Source organism: Onychomys torridus, chromosome X (assembly GCF_903995425.1).
Source record: "Onychomys torridus chromosome X, mOncTor1.1, whole genome shotgun sequence".
NCBI lineage: Eukaryota > Metazoa > Chordata > Mammalia > Rodentia > Cricetidae > Onychomys > Onychomys torridus.
In genome coordinates this window covers 86,628,371-86,644,696 of record NC_050466.1, presented here as the reverse complement: position 1 = coordinate 86,644,696, position 16,326 = coordinate 86,628,371, and positions in this window count along the sequence as shown.

Below are 16,326 nucleotides of genomic sequence, written 5' to 3'. Positions count from 1 at the left end.
AGCCCCATGGGGGCTCCACAGCCACTAAAATTTCTTTCCTAACCTCATTTACTATATGCCTTACAGTTCATTTTCTTGTACCCAGTATGGGAATAATTGCTTTTTTTATTCCCCCCCAAATATTTTATGAATTTCAGTGTATCATTAGAGTCTTTTTTCTTTTTTCTTTATTTTTCTATTTATTTATTTATTTATTTATTTATTTATTTATTTATTTATTTATTTATGCTTTTTTTTGAGACAGGGTTTCTCTGTTAACAGTACTTGCTGTCCTGGAACTGAACTCACTCTGTAAATCTGCCTGCTTCTGCCTTCTGAGTGCTGAGACTAAAGGCATGAACCACCATGCCTGGCTTTACCAGAGGCTTTTAAATAGTCATTGAATCCTATCATTGTCATAATCTTTTTTTTAATTTTATAAATAATTTAATTTTATATATCAGCCACGCATTCCCCTGTCCTCCCTCCTCCCGCCCCCCTGCCCTTCCCCTAATCCACCCCCATTCCCATCTCCTCCAGGGAAAGGACTCCCATGGGGATTCGGCTCAACCTGGTAGATTCAGTACAGGCAGGTCCAGTCCCTTCCTTCCAGGCTGAGCAAAGTGTCCCCGCATAAGACCCAGGTTCCAAACAGCCAGCTCATGCACTAAGGACAGGTCCAGGTCCCACTGCCTGGGTACCTCCTAAACAGTTCAAGCTAATCGACTGTCTCACTTATCCAGAGGGCCTGATCCAGTTGGGGGCTCCTCAGCTATTGGTTCATAGTTCATGTGTTTCCACTAGTTTGGCTATTTGTCCCTGTGCTTTTTCCAATCATGGTCTCAACATCTCTCGCTCATACAATCCCTCCTCTTTCTTGCCGGAGCTCCACCTGGGGCCTGGCCCTGGATCTCTGCATCTGCTTCCATCAGTCATTGGATAAGAGTTCTATCGTGACAGTTAGGGTGTTTGGCCATCTGATCACTAGAGTAGGTCAGTTCAGGCTTTCTCTCGACCATTGCCAGTAGTCTACAGTGGAGGTATCTTTGTGGATTTCTGGGGACCTCTCTAGCACTTTGCTTCTTCCTATTCCCATGGGGTCTTCATTTATCATGGTCTCTTTTTCCTTGTTCTCCCTTTCTGTTCTTGATCCAGGTGGGATCTCCTGCTTCCCTAAGCTCTCTTTCCCTGGAACCTTGCCCTTCATTTCCCCCACTCAAGTCCAGTTTGCTCATGTAGATCTCACCCATTTCTCTGTTGTTGGGTGATCCTTGTGTCTTTCTTAGGATTCTCTTTACTAAGTAGCTTCCCTGGAGTTATGAGTAGCAGTCTAGAGAAAAACAATGGCATCATGAGGTTTGCAGGCAAATGGATGGACCTAGAAAAACAATCATCCTGAGTGAGGTAACCCACACTCAGAAAGACAAACGTGGTATGTACTCACTCATAAGTGGATACTAGATGTAAAACAAATGATGGCATTGTCATAATCTTAAATATTTCCTGCCATAACACTATTTACTGATAAGACTATATTCTAATACTATTCATCTCCTTGTCTGTAGTTTCTTATAGATGATCTGTTCCCAAAGTGAATTTTACTCTTACCTGTTGCTTTTTTTTGTCTCTCGATAATATTGCTTGCTGCATCACACTTTAGTTTTGCATCAAACTTTGAGAATCAGAAAATCTTTATATTTATCTACCCTCACTCATACTTCCCACCCTGTAATTAGTTTTTTACAGATGTATGTTAGAAATTCTTAATATACCGTACTCATTGCCTTCTTAGTCACTAGTGTAGTCTCTCTAGAAAGTAATACCAACATTAATTTTTGCAAAAGGAGAGGATGTTGGACTGAATTAGAGGTCTTTCACTTTTTGCTTTCGTGTCCATTCCCCATTGATTTTCTGGATTATGACTAGAGATACATCTCATTTAGTTTGTGTTTCTATTGCTATGATGAAATACTATGAGCAAAGCAACTTGGGGGAGGAAAAGGTTTATTTGGCTTACTCTTCCACATTACTGTTCATCATTGGAGAAAGTGAGGACAGAAACTCAAGTGGGGAAGGAGCCTCGAGGCAGAAACTGGTGCAGAAGCCATGGAGTACTGCTGTTTACTGACTTGTTTGGCCTGCTTTCTTATTGAACCCAGGACTATCAGCCCAAGGATTACCCCATGCTCAATAAGTTGGACACTTCCACATCAATCAGTAATTAAGAAAATGCTCTACAGGCTTTCCTATAGCCTAATCTTATGGGGGTATTTTCTGATTTGTGGTTCCCTGCTTTCAATGAGTCTAGCCTGTGCCAAATTAACACAAATTTAGCCAGTGCAATATCCAAAGAACAAAATACATTACCGTTTCTTTAGTGTGTAGTTTTGGCTTTGAAGGAAACATTCTTGAAAATCTGGATGGGTCAAATGCATTGGGGACAGATTCAAAGTCTTTAATTTTTGTATTTGGAAATACATCTCTTGATAATAGGGCCACTCAGCCATTGTATCTGTTCATTTACTTATCTCTGGAACTGAGAAAAAAAAACTTTGACTGCTAGTTTCATAGGAGATTTGCTTTGCAATGGATCCTTAACATTAGGCTTTATTGAACAATACAAGATTTATTAGGTAACCTAACTTCACATGGATCCACATCATCATCCTCAACCCACTTAGTCATGACACCATGGTTGGTCTTTAAATGATATTGAGCTACTCTAGCATAGACAATCATACAATCATAAGAAAACTCAAGATTATATAGACACAAATTCTAGGGAAATTTCCACAGTTATTAAAGAGTAGAGTCATAATTCTAGAGGAAGAGATGGAAAAATGTTTGTACAAGAATTCTATTATTGGGCCAGATATAGAGGTATACAGCTTTAATCCTAGAACTGGTAAGCCAGAGGCAGGTCAATTTCTGTAAGTTTTAGGTCACTGTCTTCTATATAGCATGTTCCAGGCTTGCCAGGGGTAAATAGTAAGACACCAATTTCTTAAGTTACACACAGACACACACACACACACACACACACACACACACACACACACACACACAATCTCCCTTAATAATCATAGAAGTTGCATCCTGAGTGACGTTATCCTCATGCTACAAATACATATCTAATCTTCCCAGAAAGTGAGTAATTTACCTATAGTTGCATGAGTTGCTGATTTAGAATTTGCATTAACTTGTAGGTATGATTCAAATTCATAACTGTGGATGGAGATGAAATATCATAAAGAGATATTGAGGAAACATACTCCAGTAACTCTGATGTTAAAATCCATGCTCCTATTAATGAAGTCAGGATTACATGCTTTCTATTCTTTTCTTGAGTTGTTTTTTTAAATGTATTTTTTACTCTATCTGCTTGTGTGTGTGTGTGTGTGTGTGTGTGTGTGTGTGTGTGTGTGTAAGCATTTGTATTTCAGTGCAGGTGCCTGAGGAGGCCAGTAGTATGGAATCCTGGGGTTGTGTGCTGCCTAACACGAGTACTTAGAGTCAGATTATTTTTCTCTGCAAGAAAAGTAGATGTTTTCAACCTCTGAAAGATCTCTTCATCCCAAGTTCTAATTCTCAGATTTTTACTGTCACTATGAAACTCTTGTTTGGTACTCTACGGTCTTCACAGGACACAAATAAAGAAATAAGTAAAGACTCTCACATTCTTTCACATTTTTCTTTCTCTTCCAAGAGAGAAGGCACCAAAGATTTATTTCTGGCTTAATATTTCCTCATTATATATTGTCTTAAACTCAAATTATACCTCCATGATCCCAAATTAGATCTAAGAGACATAGTGAATATTCATTTTTGTTCCACATATCAAATCTTTAGTGTTTGAAGGTAGGAATCTATACCACTTTTGCTGTGTTCACATTTTACTTTTTTTTTGTTTGTTTCCTTTCTTCTAGACTGGAGCATTAATTGTGTTCCAAATTTCTTTCAACATTTTTTTCTATGTCTTCAATGTGGTTCCTAAGTAGAGTCCCAAATTAATTGCAGGACTCTCAAAGAATACAGCACTGACCTGTCTGTAACAAAGAAGTACCCCAGCATTAGAATCTTCCTGGAAGAGTGCAACAGCTTTTCTGCTAACTGTGCTACTCTTTCAAGCCTCAATTTATTAGAAAGCCATTGTTGTTCCACTTGGCATATTTCCACACTCTTACCCCTTTGATTCATTATGATGCATGAGATCTCTTTACCTCCTGCTTTCAAAACTTTTTCTTCTTCCCTAACCTATTGTATAATTGTATCCACAAACAGTTCCTAATCTTTCAACCCAGACTTCTTGGTTTTCTTACTAGTTTGAATCATCTCTAAGCTCTGTTCTCTTTCCTAGCTACTTTATGCCCTTACTACAAGACCCAGAGCTTTTCCACTGACCCTTGTGTGCTGTGGGATGTCATTCTGTATGCTGTAAATATGTGTTGCTCTGATTGGTTCATAAATGAAACACTGGTCAGTAGCCAGGCAGGAAGTATAGGTGGGGTAAGCAGATGAGGTGAATTCTGGGAAGAGGAAGGGTTGAGTCAGGAGACGCCAGCTCTCCATCTAGGGAGCAGCATGTAATGGCACACAGGTAAAGGAACGGAATATTTGGTGACATACAGATTAATAGAAATGGGCTGAGTTTAAGTGTAATAGCTTGTCAGTAATAAGCCTGAGCTAATGGCTGAGCAGTTATAATTAATATAAGCCTCTGTGTGTTTACTTGGGACCAAGCAGCTGTAGGTCACAGGTGGGAGAGGTTTGGCAGGACACAGGAAAACTTCCAACTACAACTGTGAGTTGCTTCTGACCTTAAGCAGATCAGCTAAGGCTAAGTAAAAGCAGCAGAAGAAAAGAATAGAGGCAATAAAGACTGGAAGAAAAACAAATTTAAGTCCAATACAGTTAAAGTAGTGGAACAGAAAGGATGCTAATAAGAAAAAAAAGGAATGTCAAAATGAGAAAGGAAAGAAAGTAAAACAGGCTTTATTGGATGTTTTTGAACAACAGTAAAGTACAGTAGAACAGTGTGTCCCTGGCAAATCTGAAACATTGGGCTCTGGCCAAAGAGTTCCAACCAAGTGACCTTTAGATAGCTAACCATGTCTGTTCAGCACAGACACATGGGTAAATAAATAAATACAACTTAAAGACAAACACACACACACACACACACACACACACACACACACACACACCCCAAAACATTACAAAGACAAGAAATCCAGTAATTGGGAGCTGATCAAAGGCCCACTATCCTTCACCATTCCTATGATTAGCTTGTTGTTCCAGTCTTCAGCCACTGATAACTTCTGAAACCTTCCTTCTTTTTGCACCAGCAAGCCTTGATGATACAGAAGTAAACTAGCAAGCCTGGTAAGGACATGGCCTTCACAAATGGAAGGGTACTCTGGAGAGCCAAGAATTATTTGGCTACAGAAAGGCTCAGCTTGCCCATATAGTAGTATGGCACTTGAAAGTGAGAGAAGTAACTTCATGGCCATATAGTTTTTTTCTATCTCTGTTTAGACTGTTTAATGAAGGCTTACATTGCTATAGTTTTTTCCTGGCAGTCTTTGTCAACCTAAGACAACATTTCTGCTATTATTATTATTATTATTATTATTATTGTTATTATTATTATTTCTCAAGCACTCCAAAGATAAAGTTTCAGCATAGTTATTTTCTTATTCATTCCAAATTACAATTATGCCTTAAAAAAGTTCATAACTCTGGCTTCTATTTCATAGTTTTGACTAAAGGAAGACTTCATCATTCATGTACTGGCTAGCTTTGTGTGTCATCCTGACACAAGCTAGAGTCATCAGAGAAGAAGAAGCCTCAGTTGAAATAACACCTCCATGAGATTCAGCTATAAGGTATTTTATCAATTAGTGATTCATGGGGGAGGGCCCAACACACTGTAGGTGGGGTCATCCCTAGACTGGTGTCCTGGGTTCTGTAAGAAATCAGGCTAAGCAAGCCATGGAAAGCAAGCCAGTAAGTAGCTCCTCTAGGTTCCAGCCCTCCTTGAGTTCTGCCAACTATGGACTATGATCTGGAAGTGTAAGTCAAATAAACCCTATTCCCTCCAACTTGCTCTATGGCCATGGTGCTTTACTGCAGCAATAGAAACCTTAACTAGGACAACTCATTTAAGACATTTCACTTCTCTTTGTATCAGTACAAATGATCAGTAATGATCTGGAGATACATTATTTTGTGTTTTTACATAGGGGATGTTATAGAGTATCCTCTTAACTCTTACACTAACCAGAGTACATTTTGAGCAGCAGGGAGGTTTGGAGATATAGGCAGATCTCCTTAACAATTCTTTGCATCAAATCCCAGAGACTTTTTGTTCTTTTTCACATCATCATAAGGTAATATTCTTTCCTCTTAGTTAAGTCATCCAGAAACCCTTAAATGGGGATAGAACAGGTTGAGACAAAATATTTTGGTATCATTGTATTATGTTTTATCAGTATCCCTCATAAGAAAAGTATACAGATATACACTGGAAAATGATGCTACTGAGAGAAAATTTTAGCAAATATGTCTGAGCTCCAGTATGGGCTGTGTCATTTGTTTGCAGACTACAACTTTGTTGAACCTTTGTTTATCCATAAAATACAAATAATAAAATGTAAGACACTTGTACAAAGGAAGAGGATTATGAAGGGAAGAGAGAGGATAACATGATTATTGTCAATCTAGAACACAAGTGAGAACATGGCAGAGCATAATCACTGTCAGCCATATTTTCTAGTGAAATCTTTCTTCTAAGCTTAGGAAGGGCAGGAAATTTCACTTCTGATGTTCCCACAAGTGTTTTCTGGCTTCTCCACTGTCTTCCTCAGGAAAATTGCCCATATTTTAATAAGTGTGATCACTAAGTCTACTAGAAAATCTTTAGATGTGTGGTGCCAACTTTTCAAACAATTAGGTTCCCTTGAGCAATGCCACATGAATTGTACTTTCATGGGAATTCACTGCCTTGGGGTTGTCATTTTGTGCTTTCTAATATGGCTAGGGCTAATACCCCTAATAAGCCTTCCTTCATGACAGATTCAGACCTATTCTCAATTCTGCATGTGCCATTTTTCCTTGTTTTGTTCTTTATATCCTTTTCATAGGTTCCTATTTTCCTTTACATAAACATTAAATTCAGTGAATTATTACTTTATTAATTACATTTTGTACTATGTACTAAGAAATACCCTTTGAAAATATCTTAAAACATAATATTTCCTTCAACAGTTTTTAAAATGAATTTACATCTGTCAGAAAGAACATTAAATGGTAGCATTTGGTGACTACCATGATTTAGTCTAAGTCATCTTCACAAAAAAAATAATCCATTTTCATTAGAAAAATTGTAGGGTTGCTGGGCAGTGGTGGCTCAATCCTTTAATCCCAGCCCTCAGGATGCAGAGGCAGGCAGATCTCTATGAGTTTGAGGCCAGCCTGGGCTACAGAGCACGTTCCATGACAGGCTGAAAAGCTACAAAGAGAAACCTTGTCTCCCCTGTCTCAAAAAACAAGCAACAACAACAACAACAACAACAACAAAAATAGTATAGGGTGATAGGGAATTCTATGAGAAAGATGTCTAACTCATCTGCTTGCTCAAAATAAGAAAGATTCTACTTGAAAAATGACAATTTACTTAGGCAAATGGAAGATATGGAAGATGTAGATATATTTTGGTGGAAATAGAATTATACCTCTTTTCCTCTCCCTTTCCTCCCTCTAACCTCTGCCAGCTACTCGGCTCTATCAGTATTCTCCCATGTCTTTGCCACTCTTAAGTTGATTATTATTGTTGTAGACATGCATATGTGTATGCATGTATGTATTTATATATAACTTAATAGAAATAACTTTTCAAGTTTTGGTTTTGATGGTTGTATGTATATGGTTTCAAGATTGACCATTCTGCATTGGACAACTTAAGGGGGCTCCCCTCTGAGAGGTGCTAATTTTCCTTCCCCCAGCAGTCATTATTGCCTGTAGTTGAAAGTTTAGGGGTGAGAACCCACAAAATGTTCCCATTTAGATTTTTGAAACAGAATACTGTTGACCTATTTATTCAATTTTTATTTATTGAGTATTTGCATTTATGTTAGGTGCAGTATTGATATTAATTATGCCATGGTAAAGAAAGCATGAGGTTTTTAGCTGTTGGGAAATAAATACTCCAAGAGACATTTTTTCAGGTCATTTTGAATAAAACTAAGAGAGAAGATAAAAGGATTGGAGATAATTGAATAATGTATGTGATAAGGAGAATTGTGATGACATTTGGACAGAGTTGTGGAGGAAGAGCAATTCAATCAATAGTTGGGAGTGTTTCTCACATGATAACAGCAAGGAAGGGAAAACAATGGATGAAGCAAAGATATATAGAGCTTTTTTGGCTGACATTGGGGTTTTGGAACATTGAAAAATGAACAAAGGATGGGGAGGAGAAACAAAATAGGAGAGAGAGAGGGAGGGAGGGAGGGGAAGAAAGAGAGAGAGTGGGCATGTGAGCAAATTGTGATCAGAATTTCAAGTACATCGATTTTACTGAAGCATAGTTGGCTTGGCATGTAAGAAGCAGCCAGAGATAATACTGAAGTGGAATGCAAATATCAGGTATAACTGGCTCACAAGCCACTTTTAAAGAGTCTTCTCCTTTATTGTACCATAAGCATGATAATGGATCACTGAAGAATTTTTCACTTCAGAAAGGTCACTACTAGTAACATTGAGGAAAGTGGAATGTAATATAGTGATATCAATTAGGATGCTGTTATACAAACCTGGTGACAGAAAGCTAAGTTTCCAAATGAAGGAGTGTATTTGAGACAGTTATCAGGTAGATTAGGCAAGATTCTGTCTTCTGTTTGGTGTAAGGGATTAACAGCAGGAAATAAGCAGGGATGACTTACAAATTACAGGTGCAAAATCTCACAATATATTTCTGCTTAATAGTCTATAAGTGTTATATTTATTCTAAAAACTAATGGCCAAAATCTATACATTTCTGTAGAAATTATAATCCTTTATTGTATTTAATCTATGGTATGAATTTATCACCTCAGTGAAAAGACAGGGTCGAAAGCTGATATGTCTAGGGACTACAATCAAACATTATGATAAAAGTTTTATATACATTATGGTATTTTGGTATATTACTATCATAATTATCAGGCATATTCTCATACTATAGATGGAGAGAGAAAATTCCAGGCATTCATTTCAATGTCAAATGACTAGAAATATAAGAGATAAAACATTTCATACACAGATCAGTAAAAACTTAATGCTTCAGGTTTGTAATTTGTCATTCAGGTTTAGACCTTTTAACTTTCAGACTTGAAAGAATGGCTATGTTAGAGCTCATGTGTAGTCATTTGTGAAACAATAAACAGTAAATTATATTCTCACAGTTGACAGGGATTTAGATTATCTAAATCACAGATACACTTTGATTTCTTATCTCCAGTTGTCTTCTTTGCTTTGCCATGTGGTGTAATAAAAATACATTGTTTAATGGAGCATCTCTAAACTGTAGTATATTTATTTTTAATTGGAATTAATATTTTTACTGTACTAAAAAGCTAAGCTACTGGTGCAATATACACCTTATATATCCACTACAAACAAGTTTTCACTTTGGACAACTGCACACAAAAGCGATGTTTTGCCTTTCATAATGTTCATACATTATTTTTGCTCTTGCTATCTGAGTAGGAGGGGGATCATAAAATATTTGGACTATGAAGTCCAGTTGTCTGCCTGAGACTTAATTCTGACTCCAATACCTAGCTTTATGTACGAAGAAAAGCAATGCAGATTGCCATAACTAAGGAGCAGTAAAGAGATCCATTTTGTTCAAGCATTGTAATCATGCTTATAAGAGAGAAGGGCCAGAATCAAGCTTCTTCTGAAGGCCAGCCAAAAGGCCTTGGACTTTATTCAGAATACCAAACCCCGTGTTGCAACTCACTGATGTGTCAAAAGTAATCTGTTACCCATCAGAGTTAAAGTACCAATGTTTGCAAATGATTTACCTAAAAAGAAAATTGAATAAATAGACTCAAGGTTATCCTATAATAAGATCCTCTTTACTACCCTTTTTTTTCAATGTGCCTTTTAAAATAGGAGACAGTATTGTTTGTAGTTATAAGCTTCTTACTGAGATTTATAAAAAACTCTTCAAATGTATACTAATTCATTCTATAATGGGTGACCACAATTGTTAATATTTGGATGCTGCAAGATTTATAAAGTGTAGCTTTGTAGTCACTTATATACTTTATAAACCCCTCCACATATGTGCCTTTCTTATTAGGAAGAATACAAGGATAGGTAAAAGAATGCCTAGTGCCTTACTACATGTTCACTGATACTTTGTTGATAATAAGCATAATTGTTTCTGTTGATAATATCACATGATAGTTCAATATGTGTTATGAAATAAGTATTCAATAAATATATGCAATACTTATTATTATAAATTATTTTAATATCAGGGTCATTTTAGTTATTGTATAAAGCAATTGCAAACTAACTGCTTTGCTGAAGGTAGTTTCCAGTCATGGTTGACTTGGTAAATGATTTCAACAAGTTAGAGACATTTATTTTCAAATCCTGAGAAAGCTGGCCAGAAACTAGCAGTTTACTTTTACCAAATTAGTCCTGAATTAAGAAAATAAAATTACAATTGAAACTATTTTAAATCATTAATTTTCAGGTGACTTTCTTTTGATATCATTCTAAACAGTCTAGCTAAGTTCTAACATTTGATTTCATTACTCAGACTTTTATATGATCATATTAATAATTGACAAACTATTATATTGAATTGTTTTCAACTTTCCTGCAGAAAATTTTGTTATATAGTAAAATTTGTATGTATTGATTAGATTGAAACTGTTAAAAAGTATTTATATATAGGATATCAATTACAGTGATTATTGTTCTTACAAATAGGAAGCAGTTGGTGATTTGTGAATGACATGAATACTTACCAGAGGGCATGAACATGATTGCATCATGGGAATATATGCAAAATACATCATTATATAGAGATAATTCAGCATTAGGGAGACAAATTTGAAGGCTAATTGCAATGCAAGTCAAGTCTAATGATTGGCAAAAATTAAAAAAAATATCTTAAATATTATAGAGGTATTATATGGGACCATATGAAATGACTAATGCACAACTAATGTAAGTCAGAATTTCATACTTACACAACTTCGAGGAATAAGCTAAACAACAGAGGTGAGAACTGATGGACAGGTCAAGGCCCAGTGGCTTAAAGAACAGGAATAATTACAAAGTAATAATTAGAGCATTAAACTGTCATTATGTGCCAATCCACATATAAATGCTTTACATGTGTTACACAATCCTCATCATCAACTCATAAGGTAAATGTATTGTTTAGCCCCACTAATAGAGGAGAAAACCAATGAATAGAAGTATTATGTAATTAAGCACCATTTAATGGGCCATACTAGTAGGCACATAGAAGACAGGGGTGTGTCTGGTGGTGGTGGCACATGCCTTTAATCCCGGCATTTGGGAGGCAGAGGCAGGTGGATCTTTGTGAGTTCGAGGCCAGCCTGGTCTACAGATTGAGATCCAGGAAAGGTGCAAAAGCTACACAGAGAAACCCTGTCTTGAAAAACCAAAAAAGAAGAAAAAAAAGAAGACAGTGGTGATTTGAACTGAGGGAGGCTTGCTCTAGATTTCAGGAGAAAAATGTTAGCACGTGGCCTAAAGACTATTCTTGTGATATTTTAGCAAGGCATGTGGCTGGTTTTTGCCCTTGTCTGAAGTCTGCCTGAGACTAAAGTGAAGAGTTTTGGATTAATTCCATTGACAGAATAAATCTCAAAATAGCCTAATATGGCTCTGTTGTGTGGTTATTAGTGTTAACTCTAATGAAGATTTATAATGAAAAGGAGCAATCTGAGCAAGGAAAAATACAAAAATGGATAATTTTAGGAGAAACAGAGCACCAAGAAGTGGAATGGAGCTAAGTCCTCCGTTTAAGGACAAAAACAGATTAAGAAATAAAATAAAGTCAGTGGTGACCTCAGCAGTTTCCAAATTGTGAAAAGGAATTAAAGAAAAATTTGAAGCCTGATGTGGTGGTACATGCCTTATAATCCCAGCCATCCAGAGGCAGAGGCAGGTGGATCTCTGAGTTTGAGACCAGCCTGGTCTGCAGATCCAGTTTCAGGACTGCCAAGCTTAGGCAGTGAAGGAAACTATCAGAAACAGAAAGCTGGTAAAGATATAATTGAACAAGTGGGTTAATGCCAGCCCCAGAAAACAGAGGCACTTGGCAGCTTTGGTCATGTAGTTCTGGCTTTAGAGTCAGGATAGGAGAAGGGGTTATGGACTATTCCTCCATGACTAAGGAAAGCTGCTGAAGCCAGGCATGTGTTAGGAGTGTCCCTGAATGGAGGCGTAGAGAGATTGTGTAAATCTGTGAAGGTGAAGCCTGGATTGATTGCCTTGGAGATCCAAGATGTTGGAGATTTCAGAGTTGTGGCATACCTGCCAGGGAAAGCTGCTAATAGGAGTTGAAGCAGCCCAGGTGAAAGAAGTGTGTTTCTGTCAACCAAGCTGAAAGGAGTTGGAGGTCTGAATAGCCTTTTGATATCAGACATGGAGATGCAAAATTTGGAGTGTGCCCAGCTGGTTTTCAGTCTTGCTTTGGTCTAGTATTTCATCATTATCCTCCCTTTCCTCCATTTTGGAAGGTCTATGTATATACTGGGCCAATATATGTTGGAAGTATGTGAGCTGCTCTTTTGATTTTGATTTTGCAGAAGTTTATATTTAAGCAATTGCATGAATCTCAGAAGAGACTATGAACTTTGTACTTTTAAACATTGTTGAGACTGTGATAGACTATGGGGACTGTTGAAATTTGTTTAAATGTATTATGTTATGGCTATAAACCCATGGGGCCAGGGAGAGGTGGTTTGAATAGGAATGGGCCCTTATAGAATTGTATGTTTGAATGCTTGGCCCATAGGAAGTGAAATTGTTGAGAGATGTGGCCTTGTTGGTGGAAGTGTGTCACTGTGGGGGCAAACTTTGAGGTCTTAGAAGCTCAGGTCAGTCTCTTTCTTCCTGTCTGTGGATCAAAATGTAGAACTCTCAGCTCCTTCTCCAGCAATGTGTCTGCCTGCATGCCACCATGTATACTGCCTTGAAGATAATGGATCAAACCACTGAAACTGTATTCAAGCCCCAATTAAATGTTTTCCTTTATCAGAACTGTCATAGTGATGGTGTCTCTTCATAGCAATAAAACCCTAACTAAGACAGTTCATTTCTCCAAACATTGACTTGAGTACCTATTATTTGCCATATTAAAGTATTTAATCAAGAAGTTTACAGCTTAAGGGTATATGCCAGTTACTTTTCTATTGCCATGACAAAACAAATGCTATGATCAAGACAACCTATAAAAGAAATCATTTATTTTTGGAGTTCATAGTTCCAGAATGTTAGTGTTCATGACCACTATGGTGAGGAGCATGGCAGGAGGAAAGCAGACATGGAATTTGAATAATAACTAGGATTTTACACCTAATTCATAAGCAGTAGGCAGAGAGAGAGGGAGAACATTAACTGGAAATAGTAGAGGCTATTTAAACCTCAAAAGACAATCTACATAGCACAGTTTCTCCAACAATGCCAAACATCTTAATTCTTCAAATGCGAGTCTTTGGGAACCACTCTCTTTCAAACCACTACAAGGTGAATAAATAGAGTGATCATGGTTGTGATAGCATGTTACAATAGCATGAGGAGATTAAATTGTTGGGAAGACATAGCTTTATAGAACATTAGAGTTGGGGGGGGGGAACAGGCAGTGAAAGCTTTTTCCTATACAGTTGAGAAAATTGAGACTCAGAATACTTAAAGGACTTCTACAATGATAGTTAGATTTCACCTTAAAGTATCAGCATCAGTCACCTCTTGGCACAAGTAATGACTTTGGCTTATTTTATGAAGACGATCACTTCTGCTTATGAATTGTCCAAGAGTTCTGTCCTTGAAATATATCCAAGAAAAATGGTGAAGACCTATTTATTATATAGGACATGACTGTTAATCAGGTCAGGCTGAATAGATCTGACTCTGTATGTACTTTATCTTCTTAAGATATATTTCACATGAGCAGATATCACATAGAAATATGTCATTAATTTCTGGAGTAGTATTACCATGATTCCCCAGTTTTATAAAATTACCTCCCAGACATAAAATACAAACATTAATATTACACTATTTCTTCAGGTCGGTAATCTAGGGACCCTTAGGTGGTCAGATATGTCTCTTCATCTTTCATAAAATTGCAATCAAATGATCATCCAGGGATACTGTCATCTAAGGGTTACATAGAGGCTAGAGAAAGCACTTTAAGTATGGCTCATAGACTGTTGATTAGGAAAGTTTCTTACTCACCCCTGGCAGACAGCCTTTTTGGATGCATGACTTTTTCCACAGAATTCTTTAAGAAAAATGTTTTATTTCATTGAAAATATTTTATGTAGTATATTTTGATTATATTTTCTATGCCCCAATTCATCCCAGATCTTTCCCAAATCACTACCTAAACAACTTGATTTCTTTTCCCCCTCTCTTTAAAACAAACAAAAACCAGAAAACAAAAATCAAGAAACACACACACACACACACACACACACACACACACACACACACACACCACTCAAAAATAACCAAAAACTTAAATCAAAATAAACAACCAAAAGAACAATAAGACAGGATTCCCAGATTTGTTGGTCAAGAAGGGAATCAATTGAGTCATTCTCTCTCCTTGGGTTCAAATGTTATGATTTCTAATACTTTTAGTGTGGAGTGTACTCCACCTAATAAAATTTTCATAAATCTAGAATGTCTAAATCTAGAACTTTCTAATCTAATTTCTCCTAAAGATTTCTTATTACTATCAAGTATTTACCTAACACCTTCTTATATACCTCTAACAACAGGAAACCCACTTTTCTCAGGAGAAAGCTGTTAGAAAGCAATGTCTTATGTCAATTAAGCAAATATGTGATTTCCTAAAATTTCTGCCTAATAGGAATAGCATTATGTTTCTTTTGCTTTTTAGAATTATGAGAACTGCAATTACGCTATCATAAATTTTTATCTCTTCATGCTCTCTAGTCTCACACACTTAGATAGAGATCTAAGAGATAACTAAGTATTATTTGTCAGAGCAGATAACCCAAGAAACTAAACTGCCCACTAGAAGGGAATTGATTCATAATTTTGCTATAATTGTTTTGAAATAAAATGCTACCACAGATAGGGTAAGAATTGATTAGTATAATAATGTAGAAAGGTGCTAAATGTACATTAAATGGAAAATGTGAAAAACAATATATACTGTATAACTTCACTTTTATGAAAAAATATACATGATTATTTTTATATAAGGAAGGATGTAAATTTTGCAGGCATATGAAGCATCTGAAAGATATATTCTACATTAACTAAGAATGGTTTTGGAAAATTTTTCACATTTTTCTGTCATAAATTTATTGGTTTTATTGGCAAGAATTATATTTTCTTTTTTTTACTTTTTAATTGAAAATTCATACACTAAATTATTATCATGGTTTCACCTCTCCCATTTTATCACAGATCTTCCTTACATCCCCAGTCATCCATTTACATACTTTCTTTTTCTCTCTTTAGATAACAATCAGGAAAATTAAAACAGATTTTTTTAAAATAATAGAAAAGCATAGAAACTTACATGCATGCACACACATACAAACATACATACACAACACATACCAAATAAAATCACAAAGTTATAAACCACAATATGCAAGCAAAAGAGCAATAAGATTTAAAAAAATGCACAAACAAAACAATATGAGACAAAAAAGTCTTTTAAAAAAATCACCACTGAGTTTGAAATTTTTTTAAGTGTCTCTTAGCCATTAGTATTGCTTTTATTTGTTTTTGTTAGAAAACTGTTTAATTCTGTGTACCATTTCAAAATTGGGTTGTTTTCTTGGTGTTCAGACTTTTCCTTTATATATTGTGGTACTAACCCTCTATCAAATATGTAGCTGGTAAATTTTTTTTTTCCATTCCTCAGGGTGCCACTTTGCCAGAATGATTGTGTCCTTTACCATATAGAAGTCTTCCACCTTCTTGAGGTCTCATTTATTAATTATTGGTCTCCTGTTATCAGTATCCTGTTCAGAAAATCTGTTCCTTTTCCAGTGAGTTCAAGTTTATTCTTCAGTTTGTAGTCTACCCAATTCAGGGTATTTA